Here is a 27,337-nt window from a genome sequence, read left to right as displayed (position 1 = left end):
TCCAGAGTTTCAATGTCTTAAATCAGGTAGTACATATAGTAACCACTATTTTTTAAAACGCTGTAACGGCATGTTGAAAGATTCAATCAAGCTAATATGTCTACACATTTTCTGCCACACGTGTCATTTAGAAATCTGATAATTTCTTTATAGTTTCTTTTAACACAGATGATGAAGTCAGAGCAATGTGGTTTCAACCGTCTATGCACAGACAAAAATTTTATCGGCACCAGATTGCTGAATGTTTATAAATTATGTGATCATTTCCTTGTTGCTTATTTAACGACACTGTTAATATTTGCTTTATATTAGTCTGGTGTTAAGATAACGTATGAACGATGAATTAGAAAATATTTGGAAGGAAACGGTCTTCGTCCAATCGAGGTACTCTCCAGGCATTCCCCTAGAGTGACTGAGGAGAACAGCCGGCGTTTCTGAGTGTTTTTTAATATAAGTCTAATGTTTACATTCCGACCAACCGTTTGAGTTAATTTTGTAAAGTATCCTGGGTTTTCGTGACTAATACGACTGGTTCTGAATTGGATGACTGGCTTTGATAACACCTTTTACAATCTGTTTTACTAGCAATCAATTATAGTGCTATCGCTAAGCTGCACGTTTTCCAGATTACCGTCGCACACGTACTAGGATTCCTAGGCTTCACATTCGCATCTTGGTAACGGATTTATCACAGTCTCACTGTCATTTCAAGTCACAAGTGAAGCCTTCTTTGAATCACCGAATTCCTTTCCTGCTATTTATTTTCAACCACCTTCATCCGGCATCTCCAGAACTCGGCTCAGTTCTAATTCTAGCTACGTGAGACACTCGTTATATAGCTTCGGGGCGGACCCCACGGAAAACATGGTCTTCTATTGTTAAAGAACCTGTTTACATCTACTTTGTCTGGCAATGGACGTTCTATTGTTGCTTGCGAGTGTGTTGCGGAAATGTGTCTACCAACCCGTTGCCTAGCAATGGATGTACACGTCACAATATGGCTATAACCATACTGATAATGCTAAATGGTGTAGAAAGAGCGAGTACACCTAATGTCTGGAATGAAACTGAATTTCTTCAACCATGACAAATAAAGCAATCAGTATGACATCAAAAACAAAACAAACAGTTCTGACCTAGTAGCAATAAGATAAAAATTATTAAATAATTTGTAAATAAACATGATGCTCTTACCTTTTAAGAGTATGGGATATTATCTATGCTGAGCTCTTTCTGTGTACAGAACACCAATGCTGCACGCATTAGATGTTAACTTGACCGTTCAGTAATAAGAACGACGTTCAGAAGCAATAGATAAAAATGTAAATGCTAATTACAGATATTTTTCATTAACTTTCAGTCTCACAATATGAGTATAATTCTAGGAACTATAGAGTGTTTACAATTACGATATGTTTCGACTCTTGTTTTTGGCCATTGTCAGGTGGTACTTATATAGTCACTCTTAACTCTCTGCTATTCCCTCTCCATTGGCTCATGTTTACATTTGGGAGAGTCCATGTTTATGCGCACCTTATTAGTTATAGACTTAAACAAATACTGTAAGAATTATATAAAACATTGACCTCGTGTTCCGAAGGACATTTGTTTTTCGCAGCACAAACGTCTTTTTAATTTTGCAACAGTCTTAGAATTTTGTATTTACTTTTGTTGTTATTTAAGTTAAAATAGAATAATTTGAACTAGTTTAACTTAGACCACATATACCCTGATGATAAAAAAATAGTGAACGAAAATTGTCGTAATGTAGAAAATTTATAGTTATGCTAGAATTATACGTATTGTGACATGCCAACGTATTGCCAAGCAAACGACATCCCGCGATATGCACACGCAACTATAGGACCAATGTTTATAGCTCGTTCTTAGAAATAAGTCAGCGTTGCAATGGACTGGCGATATAGCTATCACGTGACTTGTTTTCTGTGTGGTATGCGCCACGCAATAATAGAACAGGATTTTCTGCGTTGTCCGCGCCACGGTTGTATAACACGAGTCGCTTGCAGCTAAGGAGAGTCCAGGAGAGTTCAGCAGTTGGGAGTACAAGAACAAGAATGGAGCGTGTCCTTAGTGAACTGTGAAGATTAGTTGAGCACATATTGGGACAGAGTTGTACAGAGCGATTGAAGACGAAATAACAAGAAGACTTCATAGTGATTTGAAGTGCTAGTTTCTGTGTTGAAATCCATTGCCTGGAAATTCTAATGCATGTGCAACGGGGAACGGAAAAGTGTGTAAATCAGCGATAGCGCTGTAATTATTGTAAATAAGAGAGCTAATGTAACTGAAGTGCTAATAAATCCAATCATCCGAACTAGAACCCGTTATTTTACTTATGCTTACCCAATTTTCAAGACAATATTATCTTCTGTCCGGGGTTCCGTGACTAATAGTAATGGGTTCTGGACTGGCTGATTGGATTTATTGTCACTTCCTTACAATTGCAATCAATTAAAAATGCTCACAATCAGTGACTGTCTAGGACTCGCTCCATTCCTTACTGGACTACGAGTGTCTGACTGACTTGGTTCTGATTTACGTACGGTCACTTCTTCAGCTTCCGCTGTCCGCCCCTTAACACTCCACAGCTGAACGCTCAACTCTCTTACAAATGCCGAATGATTGAACGTTCACGAATGAATGAATTAATTAATTAATTAAAGCACTCTCTTCTATAATTCAGAGAGAACCGAATTGAGACCATCATCTCGAAGAGTTCTTCTGTTACTGCGAATATTTGTTGCCGCGGGAACGTGCTTAACGAAACGTTGTCTAGCAATAGATTCTTCCGGCACTCAGACCCCATGTCACACTCGTTTTCACGGATACGCGTTATAGCGAGCCGTTTTCTGTCAATGAAGTACTAAGATTTTCAGGCGTCACGTCACAATATATTGTGAGACTGAAACTAAATAAAATATTCTGAACATAATATGGCGCTAAAGCACAAAATCGGTAATTGTGAATATTAATGTAAGGTATTTATTATTGAAAGTTGTTAAAAGTTAGATCCTACTGCCTCGGTCTTACTTACATGGAGAGGCTCACCATGCTAAATCATAAGAAGATAACAGCTCATGGTTAAGACGCAATACCCTCCACATAACTGTTCAGAGAAATTTGCCGCTACATCATCCTGTTTAGCAAAATATGTATATGTTTATATACATCGTGTATATGCTTATATGTTTGTAAGATTGCCGGCGCTTAACGCCAACAACCTCATCGCCATCTGTGAGAAAATTATCTAGAAAATGTGGGAACCTCGATGTCTCGCAACCCTATGGACCTCCACGGCCGGTTACAGGGATAGCTTTACCTTTCTTTTTTACCTATTTATGCGTGTACCAGAAAGTGCGGCATAAGTGAATGGGGGACCAGACGAATAAATAAGAGACTGTGTGGTTTAGTAAAAAGAGAAAACAGAAGACCTTTACTCTAGACAAAGCTAGGTGTTTGTTTCAATTTACTCTTTCCGTATTTTCTCTCTCTCTCCCCGTGTGTTTATTTGCACTTTAGTTCATAGGCGGACTCGTTCCAATGAGTTCTAATCTGTTCTCCGTAATCCATGTTAGCTTCTAACATTTCGAAGTCTGCACTGAAGCGACACATTTATGCGCTACTTGTCTTTTAGCTACACAAACAAATTATGGAGAACGGGGTTTTTATGAATAACTAAAAGCTAAACACAATTTGTACATGTGCTACTTTCTGATGTATTTGGAGAAGTTTACTTACTTACTAATGGAGCTCAGCCCTTCTGGAGGAGACACCAATTAGGCAGCTACTCAAGAATTTCCCAGCATTTTATCGAACCCGAAGGTTCATTACCGTGTTCACAAGAGCCCTCCACTGGTCCCTATCCTGAGCCAGATCTATCCAATCCATACCATGCCAACCTATCTCTCTAAGATCCATTCTAATATTGTCCACCCACCTATGCCTTGGTCTTCCCTGTAGTCTCTTTCCTTCTGGCTTTCCCACCAATATCCTATACGCATTCCTCGTCTCCCCCATTGGTGCTACATGACCTGCCCAGCTCATCCTCCTTGACTTGATCATTCTAATTATAATTTGAAGAAGTTTACGGATAGTATTAAGAAAATCAGAGATGTTTCTCAGCCAACGATCGCAAGATTGAGGGCAAGAAATATAATTTGTATATTTATTTACGCTCTCACCGTCATCTGACTGTTGTGGACTCCACGCACTGGCTACATCTCGGCGTCTAACCGGAAATAGAGGATTTCAAATGGAAGTAGGGCTGTAATATTTTATTCGTATCTCACATGTAAGCCGACAAGTGGTGCCTCCATTGGCGTTCCCGTGAACTCTGTGCGAATTGACTTTTCCATATATTGTCATGTGTACAAGTGTTAGTGATTTGTAGGTGGGATTTGGATTGGTGAATCAAACTCGTAACTACTGTTACTTATAACTCTTTCAAGATTTCTGTAATTATAGCACATAAAGTTTTCAACATCTGTTAACACTTCACAGTTCAATATTCAAAACTCTTTTCCATGACGGCTTCGTGTCTTCGACTCAAGGCTTCTCAGCTGCCTTGTGAACTATCTTCGACTGACTGATTCCATTGGTTTGAATCTGTCTTATATTACGACACACTGTCAGTCGGTCAGCCTATCGTCGAATAAAGCACCCATCTGGGTCTTAGTGTCTTTAGTGTCAAAATTGCCAGTGATCTACCACCCTCTCTTATCGTCGTACCTCGCTTTAAGCAAAAATATTGGTAAAAATAACACGACACATGATGTTTGTTATAAAAGCAACTAGAAACTGGGCTGTGTCTCTGATGTCTGTAGATTCAACCAGTTGGAGGGAGAAAGCAACACAATTGGAAACATCTTTCGACAACTATTCAGTTATGTTTCCACACATCATTTCTATTCGCCGCACAGCGGTGTTTCTTGATAATTGAAGATCTTGAATAGTAGCTATGATCTCTTTCTTATTTTGTATTACAAGAGAATTTACACTTTTTTCAAGTATAATTTCCTTATAGGCCTATGAGCTCGACCAAAAATCGTCCTGCGATCGACGCGTTGGACATGCCTGGTCTGGAGAAAATGTGGAAACCTCGCCGTCTCACAAACTTATGGGCCTCCAAGGCATGTTACAGGAATAGCTTTTTCCTTTTATCTTTTACTCTTGATGATGCGACGTTTAGGCGTGCTAATACACTGCTGGTGTGCTACGTTGTCACTTTTATAAATGTTACTTCGACTTATTTCGGCTTTATAAAGTCATAATCTTGTAGATACTTTTACGTAAATGCTGCATTGGATTGATGACCTAGTTAATTACCGTAAATCTTTATTAAATCAAGTCCAAATTGCAGTTGAATTTCGGTAAAATTACTTAAAACATCCCATTTCAACTGGTAAGAGTATTTCATATTTCCATCATTGCATGCTTACATAAGTCGCGTGTGCAGACTTAGTGTGGTGTACAGAGGTTGTGTTGTGCATGAGGTGCATATTCAGTAGGACATTATATTGTGCGATTCTCGTGGATACAGGACGGTGATCAGTTACTGTACTATATTTTCTGCTGGTGTCAGAGTTTCCCAAATTTATCTTACAGCAAAGACAAAGTTTGTAAAATTTTTAATCTTTCAAAATTATAAAAAAACTAATTCGCAGAGGTAATATAACCCAATCGTCTAGAAAATGTGAGAGCCCCGACTTCTCACAACCCTATGTGCCTTCAAAGTCTGCTACAGAGATACATTTTCTTAGTAATTTTTTTAACCTTGAGAAATTATATGATTTCTCAAGGTATTGTGTATTACCCAGGTTAGAACGGGGTCTCCCCCAGGAAATATTTTTGCAAAATAAGATGTCCATTAATCCTTCTGAACGTATATTTGTGGTAGAATACTCGAAGTAGATATACGTAATGTGGCAACGAAGGGCTTAGTAGTAAATGAAGTATTGCAAAGGTAAATCAAGTTGCAGACTTCTGTTGTTCTTTCAGCGCAAGCGGTAGCGAAATGTAGAACTAGAGACCTCACATTTCTCTTCCGTTGTATTTTAAAAAGTAATGCGCCTCGTCAACACAGCTTTGAAGCCATAAAAATTCAGAAACTCACTAAAATAAAACTTTACAGTAGCAAGTTTTACGGACACTTTTATATGGAAATGAATGTTATAAAATGAAAGCCAAAAGAGAGAACTAGAATTGTAGCTGCTAAAATGAAATTTATTACTCGAACGTAGAAATAAACTTAGACGGAACGTAAAAGAAATGAAGACATATTAAACTAATTAAAAAGCAGAACCCATGCCGGAAAAGAAAAATTTTCCGAGTACAAAATCAACTTGATTCAACATGTCGGCAGAATGAAAGGACTCGAACTTCCAACAACTTTAGGAAATTACAAGTCATATAAATTAATTATTAGAGGAAGACATTTGAAGAGACAACTGGGGGATGATGTGGAACTAGTCAACAGGTACCTCAAGTCTCCAAGACGTCCATTCACAGTAAAGATGGTGATGGGTTTATTTATAGTGTGCAATATATAAAACAAGACTCTTACAGACTTCATCATCCTTAACCGAGCTTCATCAGTTTTATGGGGTTTACTCCACGATATCCATTTATGTTAAAATAAGACCTGATGTCACCATCGAAGCGTATCTAATTTTCTTCCTTGTACTGAATAAGTGAAATGAGGAGCTTTATAACTTGTACTCTTCTCCAAGTATAATTAGAATGATCAAGTCAAGGAGGATGAGGTGGGCAGGTCATGTAGCACGAATGGGGGAGACGAGGAATGCGTATAGGATATTGGTGGGAAAGCCAGAAGGAAAGAGACCACAGGGAAGACCAAGGCGTAGGTGGGTGGACAATATTAGAATGGATCTTAGAGAGATAGGATGGGATGGTATGGATTGGATAGATCTGGCTCAGGATAGGGACCAGTGGAGGGCTCTTGTGAACACGGTGATGAATCTTCGGGTTCCATAAAATGCTAGGAAATTCTTGAGTAGCTGCAGTATTGGCGGCTCCTCAAGAAGGGCTCAGCTCCATGAGTAAGTAATTAAGTAAGTAAGTAAGTAAATACTGAATAAGTACCACGCCCATCACAGTAGCCGCGTGCTCTAAAGCATGAACCATCTTCGCTCGCTCGAACACTGGGATAGTGGGTTCGAATCTCACTCATGGCATGGATGTCTGTGTACGTTTATTTTGTGTTTGTGTTGTTCTGTGTGCAGGTAGAGGCCTTGCGTCGGGCTGATCCCCCTCCAAGGAGTCCTACGGACTCTGTGTAGATAAAGAAACTGAAAAGTCTGCCAAGGTCCAACAGAAGGTCTGTAGTGCCATAAATAAAATGAGTACCATGAAAATCATCTTATGGTATATCAGACATTAAAGGAAACTACAATTCATGTGTCCCAATAAATCTATTAAATTAAGCAAAACAACAAAAATATCGAGTGATTCAGTTGAATCATTCACAGGAGGTGCTCAAGACTTGCTGAATCAACTTGAAGGCCCTTGAAAATGTTGTTGTTTTACTTATGTCATACAGTGTAACGAATCAGAACGCCTTCTATTAAAAACCTTTTAAATTTTTGACGTCATAGAATTGTTATAAAAAGCCCAAAATAATACCACTTAAATTCCATTGATGTGAGCAATTGTCAAATGAGATTTGCTTCTCACTGCATTGTGTATTGCGGCCATATGCTGTTCTTTAAAGAGCAGACAGTTGCTCAAGCTTGTTCCTCGATCGCGGATTTTTCTACCTTGAAGATGGAAGCGATACTTTCCTCCGGAACATCGGGTTACACAAGATCCACACGACGCCACATCCCAGAAGACGGCATTCCTTATGATTACGTTTTTGCTTTGTTTGTGTGTGTGTGTGTGTAGAAATCTCTCCAAGACTTGATGTATGTGTAACAAGAGTATATAATGATAACAGAGAAATACTTAAAGAGCACAGTCATCCGAGCTCTAATTCCGTGTCGTTTAATGAGATTCCGACCTTTCGGAAGAACATATCACCTTCATATCCAGGGTTCCAAAAGTAAACAGATCAAGAAACCTGCAGAAGCAGGCTTGGAAGGTGAGATGAAATAAATTTAATTTTATGTTTATCTTAATAACTAATGGATTTCTCTAGAATTAGCATATAACAATTAGAAATCCTGTATTAATATTTCTATTTTACAGTTTATTTCAACAGGATCTCCTCTAATTATTTTCAAATAATTTTAAAGTTATTATAATATTTTTGGGGGTTTATTGGTCGCACTGTTCTTAATTTAATTAACAACAAACGTCGTAAAAAAAATATATTCCAAAGTAATTTAAAATGCCACTCATACTAATTAAGGGAAAGAAAAAAATTAACTTCACAAATAATAAACTTCTCTTTGCACTTGACACATAAATTGTTCCTTAACCATCAGGAGCATATACAGAGTGTCTTAAAAAGGATTTCACAACTTTGAAAGCTTATATAAATTTATACAGAGGACATACACAACGTTTTGAACTGTCATAATGTAGCAAAACACACCGATTTTACCTCGGATAGTTATGGTTCAATGTGACTTCCATTGGTAATGCGGCAGACGTCCCACCTATAGTCAGTCTCTTGCCACACGCTACGTAGAACCTCTGACGTCACTTCTGCAACTGAGTCAGTAATTCGAGTTCAGAACTCAACGGCATTTGCAGGCAAAGGTGGTACGAACACTCGATCTTTAACGAATCTTCATAAGAAGAAATCCAGGGGAGTAAGACCCGGGGAACGAGGTGGCCATGCTATCGGCGCCTCTCTGCCAATCCACCGACCTGGGAAACGGGTGTTGAGGTACTCGCGCACTTCTCCAAGGTAATGAGGGGGTGCGCCGTCTTGCTGGAAGTGAATGCGTCCTTCTTGGTCATCTTCGTCTAACTGGGGAATGAGGAACTCTTGGAGCATGTCCAGATATACGGTACCGGTAATGGTCATCTCCATGAAGAAGAAGGGACCTTACACTCTTTCTTTGCTGAGGGGGCAAAACACATTCACTTTTGGGCTATCACGAACATGCTCCAGGGAGACACGTGGATTTTCGCTGCCCCAGATCCTGCAGTTGTGGGCATTGACCTTACCACTGACATGAAATATGCTCTCATCACTGAAAATTACGGAGTCCAGAAACTTCTCATCGTCTTGTATCCGATTGTATTTACATATAGAATTCCTTACGAACCACCTTATCTGCATCCGTAAGGTGTTGAACGATGGATAATTTGTACGCTTTTAAGTGCAAACATTTTCGTAACACTCGCCACACAGTAACATTTGGAATGCCAGTTTCCCGAGACGCACGTCGCGTTGACTTTCGTGGACTTCGAACGAAGCTCTCCCTAATTTGTTCCACTATAGCGTCAGAAACACGTGGCCGACCGGGTGGCTTGGCATGGCCCACAGAACATCCAGTCTAAACAAAATTCTTGTGACAGGAGTATATTTTACGCGTACTGGGAGGTTCCTTGCGATGCTGAGTGCGAAATTTCCTTTGAACTTGTGTAGCAGACTTCGTTTCTTCGAACCAAAACACACAACGAGCACGCTCTGTACCTGTGAAAGTAGTCATCTTGATTTCAACTGCGGGAGCGCTCACGGTGGCGGTATTGGGTAGTACAGTACCACGTGCATGAAACTCGGTGTGTTTTGCTACATTATGATAGTTCAAAATGTTATGTATGTCCTCTGTATAAATTTATATAAGCTCTCAAAATTGTAAAGCTCTTTTTGAAACACCCTGTATATGAAACTAAATTTTGTGAAGTAAGTCTGTAGACTTTTCAGAACTGGACGACGGCATAGCGTTAAAGGTACAGTTTGTCTAAATACCTGATTGCTGTCTAGGTAACGCTTTGTTTCCGGAAGGACCTGCGACCGCTTAACTCTATCAAGGCTGTCTATAGCTTCTGTCTGTTGTAGAAAAATTTTCTTTTGACACCAAAAATTTAACGTTACCCTGCACCCCTCTCAATGTTAACATCAAAATTCGGTGCGAATGCTACCTTCCAGATACTAAATCAAAATTTCATTCTTATGCACCCCTCTCAGATTTAATATCAACTTTTTTATCTGAAGCAATAAGTATCCTACTTAAATTCTTTCCGCTGGTCTTACTTAAGTTTACTTCCCAAAGCTTTACCTTCTTTATATTCTCCACAACCTACCTTTACCAGAAGGAAGAGCGAGCTTTTCCTGGGAACTTTCAGAGAAAGAAATTTCTCTCTGTTCCCTCCGCCACCTTACGATGTAGTGTCTACAAATTCCGCTTTTTCTTTTCTGTCTGTGTCTGCATGTTTCAAATGATTCAAATAAATTCCGAAAATTTCTTCATATGACTGATATTCTGCACATGCTCTAAGATTTACAAAATTTTACAAGATATTTAAAATTCTATACAAATACACCACATAGAAAAGGGGGTCATTTAGTAGTCGCCTACTTTCACACCCCCATAAACATGAAGGATATGAATCCCTTTCTGTAAGATTGCGTGAAAATCTTTCATTATTTAAGAAATTACTGAGTTGCTGGAATAGTAATGAATTATTAATATGTCCATAAAATATTAGTTGTTAGAATTATAGCAGTCGTTTTGTTGTTCTTTGACAAATTGAAGAAAACTACGAAAATGTAAATCAATGTAGAATTCTAAGGATTTTTTACATATGTTTACATTTGGGAATAGTTTTTTTCGCATTACTTTTCAGTGCAGAGAATAATAATTGGTAGATTCTGAAAATTAATTCCTTTATCAGTATCCAGAATGTTATGTACATAATTTGATATGATAAGGAAAGAACAAAGCTAAATAACTAATTTTCACCTTGTTGCCATAAAAAATATATAATTCTTAAAAAGATGTTTTGTTGAAGCAAACAGACAAATGCATCGTTAACAGTGAAAAATTTCTGGAGAAGTTTCCTTGAATTTTATTTTTTGCATCGACCGAGCATGGCGGTCTCGAAGTACCGGAGAGTCATAGCTTGATCGCCGGTAACTGCAACCGCCTGACCTCGGTTATTGCCTTGCTGTGTAACAGTTTAACGCGAAGCGACCGCAGTTCCATACCGCTGACGTGAACGTAACGCTCGCAGAGCCTGAGGCCACTGAGCGGCCAATTGTATTCCTCCGCCAACCGATCATTCGGCGAACATGAAAGCAATACCACATTTCACGTTCTTACAGCCCGGAATGTAGTCTGGCAGGGGATAACTGACGTTTCAAATGAACATACTGCCTCCATCTTCAAGGGCGAAGAAGAAGGCAAGCGTGGCTCTTTTTAATCTTTGAATCTTTCTCGTTTGTTTGGCTTTCTCTACATTCCTGAAGATTGAGGCAATAATTTCCTCCAAAATGTCGGAAAATATTATACAACTACATGGCGTCACATATCATCAAAAATTAAGCAAATGTGATTTAAATAAATTTCTTCTCTCAAGACACGTATTTCATATTTGTTTTAGGCCTAAATTAGAGCCTCGTATAGATTAATAAATAGTTTATATAACATAGTTGCTTCTATATAATTATTGTATCTGGTGTTCTTGCCGGTGTTAGATCCATTTAACGCTTTAAAGATTGAGGCTCTTCGAAATGATATATACAAATTCAGGTTGTACCTCGCAGGAAACGAGTTACATTTCCGCTACAAAGACCAACCGGTTAATGCTATTTAGGGCAAGAGTCGCTGTTTCATATGGAACAAACAGATAAACTCCTTGGTCAGAATGTAGAGTTTTGTTGTGTTAAAGCTTTAAAGGGTTAAGATTCTATAACTTTCGAAAACTAGACAATGTCCAACATCATAATAATAATATAAGAAACGGACAACTCTTAGAAACATTTACCAGGTTTTCTTTTCACGGCCTGTCGATAAAGTTTAACATCCAGTTGAACGATTTGTAAAAACTAGAAGAAAAATTGTATAGATATAATTAGATTTTCAGATTAAAATTGCAGAATAGAATATTTATAAAATGTAATGGCTGGTTATTACGATCAAGGGAATAAATATACACAGCTTACTGACCATTGCAGAGAATGTAGGCACATTCTAGGCTAGATACACGTATAAGTCCTAACACTTCGTTTAACATATACAATCTCTGAATTTTGCCCACAGAATACTGTCATGTGTATGAGTGTCTATAGACGGGGTTTGGATTGGTAATTGGATTTATTTGACACTTACAGAACATAACTACAAATAGCTGTGACAGTCTCTCAGAGTTACACACTCTAGAGATTACTGTACCTCCAGTACACTTAATGTTTACTCAAGTTGCTCTACCTTCACCAATCGTTGCCTGATGACGGATTTCAACAATTACCTCTGCTTCTTTGCTCACGTTCTTACTGGCCGGTAACTGTCTCACAACTAAGTCATTGCTCCAACTGTCGACTCTCAACTAATTGACTCTCACTAACTGTTCTGCTTACATCTTTGCACGGACCACACAGAAAACACCGTTCCTCTGTTACAGTATGATGTTGCCGAAGAAACATGCTTGTTTGGGAAACCATTACTCAGTAGCGACTGTTATATAGCTGCTTCCTTCTCGGTCGTTGCCTGGCAACGTGTTTGCATTCCACAATATATTTATAGAATTAGTATATTATTAGAATAAACACATATTATTTATTTCTCTCAGTATTAAAAGTTCGGTCTTTGTGAAGGAGATATGATGTGTCTCCTGTGATGTAGAGATTATATTTCTTTTCTAAATATTATTTTGATGAATTTCACTTTTCAGTATTTCAAATAAAAACTAGCATTATAACCAGGTCGTCCACTATTAATTAATCTTACATTTCTCATTTGCGTGCTTACAGTCGCGACAGCTTTTTCGTCACTTTGCAGATTCAAAAATTTAAAGAATTATTTAAATTTTATTGATAAAACGTAAAATATATAATACAACTAAATAGAAGATTCTTCGTGCACAAAAAAAATTGTCTAATTTTTCATTATATTTACAATATCAATAATGTAATTGATCCAGTGAAATTAATTATTTTTCTCGACTACAGAATGAAGCAGTTATGCCTGAAATCATATCAAATCTATATTTATGCCCGTCCTTCCCACCTTACAGGCTTTTTGTTAAAATCCCTGATAGTTCTTCAACTTCTAATACAACCTGATTTATCTCATAATTTATCCTGAGAAAACCGATAATATTTCAAACGAAATAAAACTGTAAAACCGGAAGACCAAGTAAAATACGCCTATTCCACTTATTGTTCATTTGTAAATAGAATCAAAACTGCATATACACGCCAGCACTTTCCAAATTGAATCAGACTATAGCCTTCTTTCACCTTCCTCTTAACGTCACGCTACGGTCTTACAGGTCAGTCTCGGCAGACTGGTGTTTCGTTCAGACGTATCGGCAGGCGTGAAAGAGTCATTCATGTGCACTCTTTCTTTCCTGAATGCCTGCTTGCAATTTAAACATTTTCCCTTTTCCGCACCAAAGCATATGTACGTACGCGTGGGATAACGAATTGAGAGATTGAAAGTTATAAAATGCTCATGCGCATGTGCAGAAGGCGTGCGTCCGCCCCACATATCTCTGCGCGGAGTTCTTTATTTATTAAGGCTACTGGTAATTAATTTAACGTGTAGCGTGTTCACGCGAAATGTTTGTTTCTGTTCCATTCAAATGAAGCAAACCGCTTTTAAACAAACGCTGGAAATTTCACGTGACCTACGTTAATTAAAGGAAGTGTAGGTTTATCATAATCTAGAAACAACGTAAAATTAGGCCTATGAATACATTATTCTTTCTTCTTTCCAAGTTTATAGGATGTATATAAAAGAAGACTGTTTATGAAATGACCACTCAAAATGACGTATACGCCTAAATATTCCCCCAGAATTTTGATATTTTTGTAAATGATCCGCTTCAAGAGCGAACATCAGCACCTAGCGGGTGATAGCTCAGCATAAGATCAAGAAATGTAGTCGTTCCTCGTGTGAGGAGGTCGTGGCCTATAAAAATTTTCCTGACGGAATGAGGAAATTTACGAAATATCTCAATAATAATATCGGATATCCTAACCGATATTCGAGTTGAGCACCTCCCGAAAGGACACAGGTCTAGAGGGCTTATTACCTGTAGACCAAGGTAAATGGTTTCAGTGCAGTGACGTTCTAAACCCGAGCTCTGTACAGCTTCAAGGCACAGGAGCTTGACACAAATTGGTGAGTGGGGAAATGGAGACAGACATGACAGTTCAATAGCTTTTTCTTCAGGAAAACAGGATGATAAAACTAAGGTGAGATCAAGAGGAAATCCGATATCAAGGTCGACACTGCGCATGATCTGATTCGGAGTAACAAATGGCTGCTTCTGTTCTCTAGACTGATTAGTCAAACGAATCTCATAATTACAGGTCGGAGATCAGTTCTTGTCGAAATCACTCAGGTTCATGAAAGATATTTAGGGATATATAAAAATATATCAGGAATTCTACAATGTTACATGACTATACAGATTCAAGTTATGATATTTCTGTCGTAATGTGTTCAAATTTTGTTTACATATAACCTCTGACCTCCTTCAGAACATTTTATTAACTTCGAATGTCTCCCATTTCATCATTGCTATCACATTCTCCGTTAATATGGAGATCCGTAAGGTTTCGTTGGCTAATCCTGTAATACGAACTTTTAACTTTGTATGAATATTTCTGTGCCCATCGTAAAATACGCATTATTGTGGTGAACAGACCAAGGAAAATGAAAAATAAAAAATTCACAAAGGAAAGAAGTCTCTAGGAACGTATGCAAAGATAACATTAAGATGCACTTTGAAGAAATAGGATAGAGGCATGTGAAGTGGAAGCTTCTGGCTCAGGAATGGACCCATAAAACAAATATTTTTATATGGTCGTTTAGTCTTCTGATCCTATTTAGTATTGTAATTTAGCCCTTTAGAGCATAGTAGGAACTATATGTACCACTTGTTTTAATATATAAAACTACTGCATGTGTCCCAGACTACGTATTTCTGTTGTTTCGTTGTTGTTGTTGTTGTTGTTGTTGTTATTATTATTATTATTATTATTATTATTATTATTAATTTTATGCTATCACTCCCAGTTGTCTTAGCTTAGTATTTAGTTACTAACAGTATTAGCAACATTCGTAATATTTCATAAATGTATGTATATATTTCAGTCTTCTTTAGATTTATGTTCACAGATTTATTTGTCATATTTGTATTTTGTTTTAATTATTTTCTGTACCTTATATACTCATGCTAACTTTGTAATTGGCCACTGTGCTGTTAAGTTATTGCACGTAAATAAACATGAATTGAATTGAATTGAATTGAATTATTATTATTTCCCTAAACATTAATAAGTGATTTTTGTAACGTGAAAACAGTTTATTTATTGAGATGTAAAAGTAAAAAAGTAAATAAAGGTAAAAATATCTTTGTAACAGGCCGTAGAGGCCCATAGGGTTGTGAAACATTTTCTAGACAATCGGCTCACAGATGGCGGTGAAGTTGTCAGCCTTACGAGCCGGCCTCCCTTTATCCCCAGGAAGATTCCTGGTACTCATTTCTGGTAGAGGCTTAGTCGATCTCAGGGCCATAGTGCGGCTGGAGATAGTAGGTAAATTGAAAAATCCAATGGCCCCATCGGGAATCGAAACCGCTACCTTCAGGCTTGCAGCATAGTACCTCAACTGATTAAGCTGCTGCGTTCCGCATTTAATGCGAGCTCGGAATTTAATTTTTAAATAATGATGTTATTCAGACATAGACAAATCTATTTCATAACTCTTTACCTTCCCTCAAACGTAAATTTACCATAAGGATGAGCAGACACTAACTGACAACAGTCAAAGACGAAATTTTTCTCTCCTCACCCTTCAGAAAATGAAGTGCCTCTCACTAAACCTTCTTTCATCTTCTTTCGTAAAATGGGAAATCTTTCACATTTTTTCTGTGGCCACGAGAATATTAATTAATCTCTTAATTCGTGATTAAAAGAATATATCGGCATTGTCGAAGCCACGGAATATATTTGAAGACATTAGACACAGACATCTGTGGGGCCCATAAAAGGGTTAAATTACCCTTATTCATAGTTTCCGAATTAATACTGAATCACTGCGGGACAGAGGAAACGGAAGAACAAGCAATGACACTGCAATTGAATGTTATGCTGTCCTGTTCTTTATCTGAAGATGAGGTATATTCCAGGTTGGTTAACCCGCGATACAACTTTGTGAAGGGCACCAGTTTCTTTTGAGCAACTTTTCACCCTTGTCGTTACTTTCTTGTATTACCTAAGAACTACATTCATCCAAGGCATCTGGGTTTAGGTGGTGATTACAAATTTTCGTATGATGTCAAGTGAATGATAACTTGATATTCTGAATCTATTTTACCTTCGAAAGCTTCTATCCTTCTACCAATTTGATAAACTTAAACATATCAAAATTGAGCATAGGATATTATGTATGACTTTTGAAGTGTTAAACAAATAGTGAAAATAATAATAAATTAATATAAAAATTTTATAACAATGTCCAATAAATTTAACCCCAAATCTGATACTGAAAATTTTTCATAGTATTCTGTAGTGACTGTAGACGGGGTTTGGGTTGGTGACTCGATATATTGACCACACTTACACACACAAGTCTGTGTCCTCAGTCTCTTAAAGAGTCTCCACTAGCCGTTTCCCAGAAAAGTATCTTAACATAGGAACTAGTCTCACTGACTTGGGCTCTCCAGTTATCACATATAAATTCTCCTCTTCACAGTCGGACTTTCAACTGAGGACACTTCCAAATAACTCGCAGCCATTTCACACCAGCCTCCCAGTTTTCTCTTCACCGTCTATCAACTGACTTATAACCTCTCGGCACGAACCACACAGAAAACACCGTTCTGCTCTTGCTGTTCCTTTTTTGCGTTCGTATCTGTCGCTGCTGGAACGTGTTCTCCGATATGTTGCCTAGAAATGGTTCTGGTATATTTGCCTATCTCTCGGTCGCTCCATAGCAACGGCTCTACAATATATATTTATCAGCACATTGTACTAAGTCTTATCATGATTAAATGTAATGAGGAACTAATTAAATTCGAGGTACGGCAGAATGGATTTTTTGACAAATTCCTTTTCGGGGATTGACATTGTTATATACTGATATAAAGTAAAAGTGAAAGTAAAGGTATCCCTGTAACAAGCCGTGGAGGCCCATAGAGTTGTGAGACTTTGAGGTTCCCACATTTTCTAGACAATCGGCTCATAGATGGCAGCAAGGTTGTCAGCCCTACGCGCCGGCCGCCCTTTACCTCCAAGAATATTCCAAGAACATTTCTGGGGGAAGAGATTTATGCTACTTTATTCCTAACCCCTCAAAATAGAGCGCTGAAAGAGTACGGCTATATTCAATTAAACACGCGTAAGTATGAAACAATACCGAAAAATACGTCTTGCCCACAATCTGAATGCAAGGAAAGAAAATAAGGACACGAGAAAATACGGAGACTTTCATACGAGTGGACAATAGATATTAAGTTCGTTAGGTGGTTGAGGCACTTCGCTACAAGCCGGAACGTCAAGGGTTCAATTCCCGATTAAGTCATTGGATTTTTCAATTGACCTAATCCTTCCAGCCGCATTATGGCCCCTGGGGTCGACACAGCCTCTAACAGAAATGAGTAACACGAATCTTCCTGAGGTGTAAATGGCGACCGGCGCGTAAGGCTGACAGCATCAACGACATCTGTGAGCTGATTGTCTAGAATATGTGGGAGCCTTGACGTCTCAAAACCCTACTGGCCTTCACGGCCTGTTACAGGAATAGTTTGCCTTTTTTATTATTGGAAAATTGAGCTTTGAAAAATTGATGTTATATAAAATAAATTCATTATTTAAACTGAAGATGAGAAACTGATGAAGGAAGAACGAAAAGGAGAAGAAGAGGTAGAAGAGATATAATTGTAACGATGAATTTGTTGTTTAGTTAGTTGGATAGGTGGTGATTCAGTTTTAAATGAACTCTGTTGTGAATTAAAATTTAACATTCCAGTTAACTCGTTCTACAAAATACAAGGAAAAATATAACCTGAAACTATCGTTAACACTTCCAGGTGTACTCTGATATGGGCTCCTGAGTCTGCCCGTATTCTGCAGTCCGTTACTATTATTCTTGTACGAAAAACCTGTTCTGTGTGTTTGAAATGATTTCTTTCAACCATGTAAGGGCGAGGCAAGCGCATAGACCCTTCTTACCCTACATAATTTCACAATTCTCTCTTCATTTAAAATAATTTTATGAAATGTCTGTTTATTTCCTTCACCATTTCCAGAAACACAAACCGCATAACAACAGTGAAATAGTAGAGTTGTTTATTTCATAATCATATTTGATTAAGAATTGTTATAATTTGAAGAGTATTATCTTTAGGGACATTACGCCATGTAGTGAGGTACTTTACGAACTTTTCGGAGGAAAATACTACCTCCATCTTCAGGTTAGAAGAAGCCAAGTAAGCAAACACCGAGCAACAACGTGAAATTGTTTGTATCCATTGTTTCTTGCTGGTTTCCTGCTTCCTTTACTCTTCGTGCTTGAAAATGTAAGCAATATTTTCTTTCTAATATTGATCTAGAATTTTACCTCTAGATTAGCCTCGTTGGTGGTGTAGTTTCGGATTGGGGGGAGTGTTTACTATGAGTCATGAATGGAGAGGGGTGTGGAAGGAAACTGACCTGCACTTCTGCAACTGCAGGATCTGATAAAACCGTGAAAGTTTCAGGAGATGCGAACTTTTGCCCGGGAATCGAACCCAAGGACACTTGTCTATGAAGGGTGAATGCTAACTTCTATATTTTCGTCTAATTAATATAACTCTGTGTGTGGACTACTTACAGGACCAGCCATTTAATTCAAAATTCATAGAAGCTGAATACTAAAAACTCCTTACATCAAGACAGTGCACCAATAAACATCAAAATGAGCAGTGAATATCTGGGAACAAGAGCTAATCCCGTGAAAATCGTCTGTAGAGTTGCGCATTTTGGGCCCCTCACCACGGAAACTCATAATTTGGTGCCACTCCCAAATGTTACTTTATAGCAATGAATTCTGTGGTGTCAGAAAAGTTCTTAACCAGGTTCCCCATTCAAAAATTTCTTAAACACCAGTCTACTCCCCTTTTCGCCCCCGCCGACAGCCCCTCTACACTCTACCGCACTGAGTTCTTCACACATCAAGGAGGAGTGGAAGGGGAACAGTGAGCTACGCAGGGCGCATGTGCAGATTCAACATCCGTCTAGCTGTGCAATAAAACCATTGAGTATCGAACCCAGAAAACAGAGTTGTCTACAGTAATAGCTTATATTACATAACAGGACCAGTGGGGAAGGTTCTCATATCGATAACCGTCAACTGATTCATATCTGCAGCTAAGTTTCATCGAACACGTTTTTACGCCTTTGAGTCATGCAGTTAACGTAAACAATATTTGAAAAAAAAATAAACAATTTCATTTTGTTTGAGGGGGGTGGAGAGGAAGGAGCTTTTTAAGAGCTACACGATGTACTGCGTCTCTTAGTTGAATAATACATTAATAAAGTATTTGAAAATAACCGGTCATAGGTTGAATCGAGAGATTTTGTCTTTGAAGATTGATCTGGAATTGAACACGGGCATCCACGGCGAGAATCTTGCGAATTAACCGCCTGATCACGACCCCGATGGCTCCTATGTGCCATGTGCCATTGTTCCATATAATTCTGTAGGCCTAGGAACACGTACAAGTGTGTTTGATGTAGGCAACTTTATTTATTTTATGATTTATTTAATGATCATATTACTATTTACACTGTACAGCCTCGAATTATACAATGAATAATAGATTGAAAATTATGTGGAATGACGCGGTTGAGGCCTATTTTAAGACACTAGCTAATCATTTAATTGTAGGTACTGGGGAAGACCACAAAAATATTAGGATAGTGGGTGTCCCATCCGAGGTTCGAACCGAACGCCTCTCAAATATGAGTTAGAAAGGTTCCTGCCTGAGCCAACACTCTTCAATACTTGTAACATAGGCTTAAAAAAATAGGCTTACTGATTGAAATAAATAGGCCTAAGTAAATTTTAAAATAAATTAGGCCTTCCAATTTCAAATTGCAGTAGGTTCTCACAATAAACAGTGATTGTTTCCCTAAACAGCATTAACCGGTTGGGCTTTGTAACGGAGACGTAATTGTTTCCTGTGAGGTACAGACTGGATACTTATACGTATATTATTTAGAAGAAATTCGGTCCTTAAAATTTAAGTGTCCATCTTCGTGTTTTTATACTGAAATTCTAGCATACGGCTGCTATAAGGAAAGCGTATTTAAATAATTCGAGTAGAAAGATCATAAAATATAATAGTAAGCTGACTACATCCGTGTGTGCTCTGAAATTTCTTATAAATTCTATACAGACTGAAAATAAATTTCACTGATTTACAGAAATTACAATTTCATTTCGTCCCTAATATATTAACCCAAATTTAATTAACTTTCGTATTATTTCAAAACTATTGAGTAGTAAAAATTCGTATATTTTTGCTCAAAATGTTTGCCTGTATTTATTAAAATTTAAAAATTCAATATTTTAAGAAATAAATAAAGTAGGCCCAGTGATTCATATTGTCACAGGAGAATGGCAACAAAATGAATGGTAGAAAAAGGTAAAGCTATCTCTGTAACAGGCTGTGGGGGCCCATAGGCTTGTGACACGTCGAGGCTCCAACATATTCTAGACAATAGACTCATAGATGGCGGTGATGTTGTCAGTCTTATGTGCCGGCAACCCTTTACCCCCCCCTCCCCGAAGATTCCTGGTATTCATTTCTGTTAGAGGCGAGTCGAACCCAGGGATATAATGCGGCTGGAAAGATTAGGTCAATTGAAAAATCCAACGACTGCTTTAAATTTATTTTGCATATTACGAAGAATTTTTTTGGGGGGGGGGGCGTTGTTACAATATGTAGTTTCGTGGAAGTATACTACATAACCCCACAACAGTAAACATCACAACCCTAATAATCACCACCATGAAAACTCAAAATGTAGGCCTGTATTTCTCGTATGTTTGCTTCATTCACAAAATGTGATTTTAAAACAGCATCTATTCTACTGGTCTTTAATGTGTTCCAGAATGTGAGATCTGAATGTGTAGTATATTCCAGAATGTGAGTTTTGAATGTCTAATATATTCCAGAATGTGATACATGAATGTCTAATATATTCCAGAATGTGCGCTCTGAAGATCTAATATCTTCTAGAATGTGAGATCTGAAGGTCTAATATATTCCAGAATGTGAAATCTGAATGACTAATATATTCCAGAGTGTGAGATCTGAAGGTCTAACATATTCCAGAATGTGAAATCTGAAGGTCTAACATATTCCAGAATGTGAGAGCTGAAGGTCTAACACATTCCAGAATGTGAGATCTGAAGGTCTAATAGCGGAGAATATGAAGGTTATTCTTCTCCTGGATGTGACGCCGTGTAGTCTCGTGGATCGTTACAATAGTTTCACACAAATCTGCTACCTCCATCTTCACAGTAGAAGAGGAGTGTGTCACAGACTACACTAAATTATTTGTCATAAAAATTTAAGGCTTATTATTTTTAATCTACGTTATTCATGAAAATAACAGGCTAAGTAGGCCACAATATAATGTAAACCTTAATTCAGGGTCTTGTAACTAAAGCATAGAATCTACATGTAACGTTGAAATGTATTGTTGTGCTAAATAAAGAGATAGAAAAGACAAGTGTTCTTTCCCGAGACTATTCTCGTAAGCAGCTACAAATTCGATTAATGAAAATAATGATTAGGCCTATACGCGTGACGAATGCATAAATTAGGCCTCAGACGTGCTACGTATATCTTGAATTCTTCACGTGCAGTCTGAAAAGTCATGCCTGAAGCTGACAGTCATCTGTCCGCTCTTTACAACGATTTTAACTAACTCCATGGAGCTCAGTCCTCCTTGAGAAGCCAAACATCGCTCAGCTACTCGGGAACTTCCTAACATTCTATGGAAGCCTAAAGTTCATTACCGCGTTCACAAGATCCGTCCACTAGTCCCTTCCCTGAGTCAGATGAATCCAGTCAATACCATCTTATTTCTTTAAGCTCCATCTTAATATTATCCTCTTAGTTTCATCTAAGCTTTCATAATGGTCCCTTTCCTTCTGTCTTTCTCAAAAATCCCTATATGCATTCCTCACCATACGTGCTATATGTCCTACCCATCTTATCGCCTTAGACTTCATCATTCTAATTATACTTTGCGTAGAGTACAATTTATGAAGCTCCTCATTACGTGGTTTCTTCCAAGTTTTTATTATTTCATCCAAGTAATCTCCCTTTCTCAAATTCAGCTATTCTGAATCAATTCTGATTTTCCGGGTACAATAGGAATTCTATATAGTTTCCATGCTACTGGTGCAATATATGCTGCACTGTACATAACGTTCCCTGTACGTCACTGGTGCCGAGATCAGAAGTGAGGGAATCCAAGTGCGACATTGGTTGAAACATAATTTTCCATATAATCTGCACTTCGAAAAAGCATTATCCTATTATTATGGGTGACTATGGTTTTCAGTGTTAGTTTAAACTCTTAAAATAGTAGAATAAAATAATAGTCACTCATAATTCTAAGCTCTCATACTTCAAAATAAAATAGGCCTAATTCTAAGTCATGAAGAGAGACAATTCGTGTGCATAACGACCACAAATTTGGCCTGGATTTTGAACACATACCAGCTTCTAATGTTGTACAGTACTTATTTTGAAACATTAAATTAATCTAAATCAGGTTTAATATTCAGTTCATCCTTACAAAAAGAGTCGAGTAATTCTGTTTAAGCAAATAATCGCTTTTTCTTTTTCGAGACTCATATAACGCGCATGTGCGTACTCTCAGAGTGAAGTGCAGAGTTTTAATCTTGAAGCACTTGGTAAGGCTTTCATACAGAAAGGAATATAATTTAAGAGATTAAATTTGAATTATTTTAATCTTATTCAAATAAGATAGTATATAGGTAAAAATGTGCCTAAGAAATAGGCATAATAACTGAGCTTTTAATTGTTATTTAACGATGCTCTTCGTCATGATTATATCTAGCGTCAGTGATAAGATGAATAATGGAATTAGAATTGGCAGGGGAAACTGAAAATCTGCCCCAGTACCACTGTGTTCAACCTAATTGCTGATATAAAATCATTTCATTCTAACGAAAAATAATTCATATCTTTATTTCAAAAATTCCAAAGAAAATATTCCCATGAACCATGGATGTACATCGAGGCCGACCCACGAATAACAGCCCTAAATAATAAATTGCAAATTGTCTCATTTACATATTATACAACACTTCACATATTAAAATAATGGACATTACGGTCTCAAACAAACGACTGCTCGCTCGTTCGTGACCCATTGTGTAACTTACCTACATGCGACATGTTAACGATCGAGAATTCGTTGCTATGATAACCCAAAGTTGAATAATGACAATTACAAATCTCATCCTTAAAAATATGTGTTCTCCTATGCATGGAAGAAAGAAATGCGTTTCTTCTGTAAGTAAAAGTAAAGTTATCCCTATATCAGGACGTGAAAGCCCATGGAGCTTCGGGACGTCGAGGCTCCCATAATTTCTCTAGATAATCAGCTCACAGATGGCGGTAAGATTGTAGCCTTACGCTCTGGCATGCCGCCCATTAGCCCTAGGAACATTCCTGACAGTCGTTTCTGTTAGAGGTCGAGTCGACCCCAGGGCCATAGTGCGGCTGGAAGGATTAGGTCAACTGAAAAATCTAATGAGATCATCGAGACTCGAACCCGCGACCTTCTCACTTCTAACACAGTGCCTCAACCATCTACGCTACCGCGTACCTCCTGTTCTGGAAATACCTATAATAAATCATGGGATAAACTCTCTGCTTTGATTTCACTGTTTTTGATTTATAAATTTCTTCCGGAAACTGTATCTTTGCTTAAGGGAGATATGATATGTAAATCTGTATATATGAATTTATATTCGTTTCAATAGTATATTATGGAATTCCTTGTTTGTGCAGTCTGTTATGTAACTCCATGTAGTCCGTTGAAAGGCAATCGACATTTCAGACCGCCACCATCTTCAGGGTCGAAGAATAAATCAAGCAAGAAACGAGGTAGCAAAGAGATCTAAGAGATAAAACTCTTCATATCCACCTCTGTGAAAACATCAAATCCTACAATATGAACATCTGTTTATATCTGTTTCAGTATCAAATATCCAGTCTTCTCAAGGCGCTCTCTTTGAGTGATGTAAATGAATATATTAGAAGAGAAATTCTAAAAGGACAGACATTGTATACAACAACTGTTACATCCGCCTAATCGATATGCAGCCTGTCAAAATACTGATACTATAAGCAAATATCCAGTTACCGCTGTTTATATTAGGTCCTAGCCATAAGACACCCTTTCGCTATGGAAGTTAAGCCTCCAGCCTTTGTTTGGTTATCCTAGCCTGTGTTACATCAACCAAGTCCCATCCTATCCATTATATGTAGGCTACCACCAGAACAAGCTCCTTAGCATGTAGAGCGGGACAGTATACACTCCAGTCGACGATGTTATCGATCCAAGAAAACCCACCTTGCACCGCCTCACCCTCCACCACCGCCGCGACGCGACGCCATCTTGATTCCGGGGGAGTCAACGCTAATTAAGGAGCTCGTCTCCTGCAAACACCCCCTGCCACCCCCTTCGTCTCTATATTGTGAGACGCAGAATTCAGCTTAGATAAAGTGATCACTACTCTCTCTCTCTCTCTCTCTCTCGTAATGATAACAACTGAACACACACACATACACTTACACTTCATCACCAGCGGTCTCAGAATCTGTACTACTAGAAAATTTCTTAAAAAAATACACTGATGTCTGCAGAAAGTGTTTCGAGGCTCGCAATAACCATTAGGTTTTAAAATAACGACTGGCTTAAACTCGCACTGCAGCTATGTGTTACACATATACATCAAATACATCTAAGGCAGCACATTTTTCATGCCTGTAAGGGTTCCTTGCGCAGCTATCTACGAGAAGAAAGGACAGAAGGAGAGAGAAATATACAGAATACGGTTTTGTGGGGATTACATATACACAACACACAATAGAAATCTGAGGGCAGTCAGTTTTAAGATATTCACCGGAAACCTGTCTTTTTTCTTACGTTATTATATTAACAAGTCGGGCTGGATGTAAAACCTTGGACCAAGTTTCCCACACAAGGACCGAGACATGTTTGTTTCTTGTCCATGCAGAGAAGGGGTGGCTTCAGCCAGCGTAAGGGGGAAAATGGATGCTGCAAGCAGACTGGGAGGCAGGGGCCCTGGAGCCAAGGCCTAACCTGCTAGCTTGCTGCAAACAGCTACATGCAAACTTAGAGCTAACAGACAACGTTTGAGAAATGGATTACCTTACCTTGTTCTCTTTTCTGTGCGTGTGAAACTAGAAGTTCTGTGGGTGAACAGATGAGAAGAGAAGCAGATGCTATGAAAGGCTTATGTCTATTTAAGAAACGAAGAAAGCCTTAAAAAAAAATAAAACGAACTCATTCCCTCGTGACTGGTGTCTTCCTGCAACGCTGAGGCTCAACGGACCTTTTTACATTTTTCAACTCGGAAAAGCTCCAACACTCATTCCCCTCGCCCCCCACCCTCCGCGATGACGTCAAATACAAAAAGAAAAAAAAGAAGTCAGAAAAGATGAAAACGGCTTGAGAGAGACTAGCGCCAAATATGCTACGAGAAGAACTGGATATTGTGTCACATAAAAACGCAACCAATACGTTGAATGGCCTACGTGTTATTCTTTTTGGCTATCTTCATTTTGTGATTTTTACTGCGACGGAGGGGGGATGGTTGAGCATTTTTAGGAAAACGTGAGGTGCGCAAGTAACGAAACGTTTCCCCTACGCTCCCCGCTCGTAAGTTCCGACACGCCCACGATCGATTGCGAACCAATCAACGTGGCGGGGGAGGAGTCAAAACGCGGAATTGATCGTCTCCTTAGCAAGAAGACTTAAAAGAAAAGAAATTAAAGTTCATCTTAGGAAATATTAGAAGCAGAAGGATGGATAACGGTAGCCACCCTCTCCTCAAGAAAATTAATGCTGACGAGCACATGAAATTAATTTTCATTTCGCTGTTTATTCCGACTTCCTTGCCAGACCCCCCCTCCCCTTCTTTTGTGTGTTCCCTTCTGTGGGCACATCTGATGTATTGTTCTTTACAAGAATATCCACACTGCGAAGTTTCCTTCACTTTGAGAATGAAGGTTCCTACAGATGTGACAATGGAAACGAACAACTTTCATTACCGAGCAGACTGGTATAGCAGTAACGCTCTAGATTTGTGTTCACATGGTCTTCGGTTTGACTCTCGTCCAAGTTCTTCCTCACTCGCTAGGAAAATGCCAGGGTAGACCCTAAAGCTATCAGACAACCACCACTAAGCCCACATCCATTTTAATTCAATGGTTATCATAACCTTCGACGCTATACAGACTGACATACAATAAACCTTCGCTAATGGGGATTATAATTATTGAAGCAAAATACAGCCCTAAAAGACAAATAAAAATTAGAAAACACATAAATGGAAAATATAAAATATAGGTACTGGTAAAATCTATTCCTGTACCCGGCCCTGGAGACTGGAGACTCATATTATTGTGTGATGCTATCGCTCTCACGTTATCTATACAATGGGCTAGCAGATGGCGGTGAGGCTGACAGCCTTACACGCGTGCCAACCTTTACCACCCAGGAAGATTCCTGGTACTCATTTCTATTAGAGGCTCTGTCGATCCCAGGGACCTAGTGCGACTGGAAGGATTAGGTCAGTTGAAAAATCCAGTAGCTTCATTAGGAATCGAACCCGCGACCTTCCGACTTGTAGCACATTGCTTCAACCAACTATGCTACAGCGTGCCCTCAGAGAGGGGTAATGAAAATAAATTAAAAAAGGTCACTGCAGCAATTCCTTCCTGTATCAGGAGCTGAAATCTAAGGTCTCCTTCATCCAGTTCAAGCCAATCTTGGATATTTTGTTGTGTTGCTTCAGTCTCTCCGGCTGCCCTCAACACAGTCTGAAAGTGCTCTTGCTCTAACCCCTCTTGCTCCTAAATCCCGCGCGTCTTTTAAAGGATGTACTCA

The 27,337-nt window shown here is 38.4% G+C and overlaps 1 long non-coding RNA gene across 1 annotated transcript in view; it reads right to left on the bottom strand.

The window, feature by feature from the left end:
- Positions 1-26,002, bottom strand: part of LOC111871629 — a 116,812-nt gene extending 90,810 nt beyond the window's left edge. The window contains exon 1 of the long non-coding RNA XR_002844073.2: positions 25,603-26,002. This is a non-coding gene — a long non-coding RNA (uncharacterized LOC111871629). The remainder of the gene's footprint in view (positions 1-25,602) is intronic.
- Between the last annotated feature and the right edge of the window lie 1,335 nt (positions 26,003-27,337).

This window comes from Cryptotermes secundus, unplaced genomic scaffold (genome assembly GCF_002891405.2).
Source record: "Cryptotermes secundus unplaced genomic scaffold, Csec_1.0 scaffold2326, whole genome shotgun sequence".
Classification (NCBI taxonomy): Eukaryota; Metazoa; Arthropoda; class Insecta; order Blattodea; family Kalotermitidae; genus Cryptotermes; species Cryptotermes secundus.
The sequence above is the reverse complement of the archived record's forward strand: the minus strand, read 5'-3'. Positions and strand labels throughout refer to the sequence as shown.